At 33.8% G+C, this 2,542-nt stretch overlaps 1 non-coding gene across 1 annotated transcript; it reads left to right on the plus strand.

The window, feature by feature from the left end:
• Nucleotides 1-1,590: 1,590 nt before the first annotated feature.
• Nucleotides 1,591-1,730, plus strand: LOC125931152 (small nucleolar RNA SNORA46). Its single transcript, XR_007460403.1, has one exon. It is a non-coding gene; the product is annotated as a small nucleolar RNA SNORA46 (small nucleolar RNA).
• The last annotated feature ends 812 nt before the right edge of the window (nucleotides 1,731-2,542 follow it).

The raw sequence follows: 2,542 nt of genomic DNA on the forward strand, positions 1-2,542 counted from the left end.
AAGTGATATGCTCTTCTCAGTGTTTCACATGAGGAGGGTACAATGATGTCAACATTCAATACTGCTAATATTATCCATGACCACCTAGATGCAGTGACATCTTCTAGGATTCTCCAGTTGTAAAGTTACCATTTTTCCCTTTGTAATTACTAAATGATGTGAAGGATGTACTTTGAGACTAGGCAAATATCCAGTTTTTTTCCTTAAATTTTCACCTACCAATTTAGCATCCATAGGTAGTGTTCGAGTGGTGATTTTCTACATCCTTCATTCCTTTTACATTTAATCATTAGCACACATCTGTAAGAAGTTATTCCCTGTCCTTCTTTTATTGATTCCTCCAGAATTTATTTAAGTAGTTATTAATTCATGGGTATTTATTTGGGTTTTGGATTATAATGCAATACTTGTGTTATTTATTTTTGTTATTTATTCATTTTTGTTGCTTGAACTTTCCCAGCTTGGCCATTGGGAGCTCTTTTTTTCTCCCCTAGTTTTACTGAAAAATAATTGGCATGCAATGCCTCTGCTCACCAATCTATCCATCCTCTTTTTTTATGGACTTTCTCACTTTCTAGCACTCTAAGAGGCTCCAGGATCATCTCGTATTTTCCTTGCTGTAGTTCTGGAGCCCTTTTATTGTATGTGGAATTTAGAGACTGAAATTTGAGAACCAGTGTGCTCATTGTTGCTGGAATGTCATTTCTTATTTTTCTTGATCCATAAAGCTAGGAGAGCTATGTATATATACTAACTCATACTACATGCACACGCGCACACACACACACACACACACACACACTCACACACACACACTTTGATTTCTCTCTCTGTACATACATTTTAATAATATATGCATGAGCTTGTATTGACACCTTTAGCTGACATCGGTTCTCATGATCATTCTAATCTTCCCTCTTTTTCTTATTTATAACTTTTTTTTTCCTACTGTGAAAAACCTGCCTATCCTTGTCTATTCTGCATATACTTCTATTTTCTACCCTACTGTATAAATGACATAGCTTCAAAATTCTTAAACCACACTTCTATTTGAAACAAATTTACCAACTAAAGAGTTTTTGTAGCTAGTCTTTAGCTCTACAGTAACCACTCAAAATACTGTTTTCCCAAATTACATATGTCAGCTTCTTTCCCATTCTTCAGTGTCCTTTTCAATTCATTGGAAGACAGATTCATTTGTCACAGCCTACGTTCCATCTTTCCCCTCACAGCCTAGCTGGCTTTTTCAAAAATTAACATACAGGCAAACTCATTTGCTTTGTCCTGTATTCTTCTGTCACTGTTAGCAAATGCACAGTGTCATGTAGCTGTGAGCACGGTATGTGCAGTGTGTTTACCCTGGAATCCCCTTTGCTCCCATCCTCTCAACTCTTACCCACAACACTTGGCAATCACGGATCTGTTTTTCTCCCTAGCTTTGCCTTTCCTAAATTGTCATATAAATTGAATCACACAATATGAATCTTTAGATATTCTTTTGCTTAGAAATGCGCATGTAGGATTCTTGAATGTTCTTGAATATATCAATTCAAGATACATTGTTGTTCTTGAATATCAGTAGTTGGTCACAGCACTATATATCTAAACCTGTGAATGGGAATTGTCCCCTTTCTTGGTTCCACTCTTGTGTGAAAGAATTCCTGGCTCTTTCTGTTGCACAGCTGACTTCGTGCCATTCTGCTGTTGCTGTATAGAGTTAGGGAACATACTTTAATAAAAATAAAAATAAATAGTTTGCCATTTTTGGTTGTTCGAGCAGCATTCATTGTATATAGTGCCATACTTTTTTTAGCAGTCACCAGTTGAAGGGCATTTTGAATTGTCTTCAATTTGGAGACATTATGAATAAAGCTGCTATTCAGTTTAGTCATTTTTGACTATTTGCATTCTTTAAATATTTGTGTTGTGATGATAAAACTGCATTCTAAAAAGTATTTTTAAAAATATTAAAAAAAAAACAACAACAACTTGTTATGAGTTCCCTTCAATTACTTTATTAGTTTGTGATTGCAAACTGACTTCAGACCTACTCTACTCAAGGCTTGGGGACAAACTTTCTGTGTTATTTTAATATCTTTCATGATAAGGTAATTTAAGAATGAACCAAGGTTTGGCCTTTTGCAATAGAAAATATTTTAATTTTCTGAAGGACTATTGGTGTTCTCAAAGATTATTGAAGATAATATTTATAGTAATTTTGTCTCTGGCACTAATAGTTTTTAATTATGTGTCTACTGTATAAAAGTCTAAACTCTTTTTAAAATTCTGAATTGGTATTGAAATTAGGTTAGATACCTATGTGTACTTTGAACTAAATATCTCAAATAGTTAAATTACTTTATAAAACTAATTTTATTCCAATTCCCCAAACTATTTTAGGAACAGAAAAGATAAGCTCTGTCTTCAAAACCTTAGTCACTATCTGTCCTTTTCCTTCCAAAACTGCATTTCAGAAAATAAAAAGGATTTAGCAAAAGCTGGTTACTGTTTTACAATGGAGCTGTTTAATAACTTTAAAAAT

The sequence above is a fragment of the Panthera uncia genome, chromosome A2, assembly GCF_023721935.1.
Source record: "Panthera uncia isolate 11264 chromosome A2, Puncia_PCG_1.0, whole genome shotgun sequence".
NCBI classification, from domain to species: Eukaryota; Metazoa; Chordata; class Mammalia; order Carnivora; family Felidae; genus Panthera; species Panthera uncia.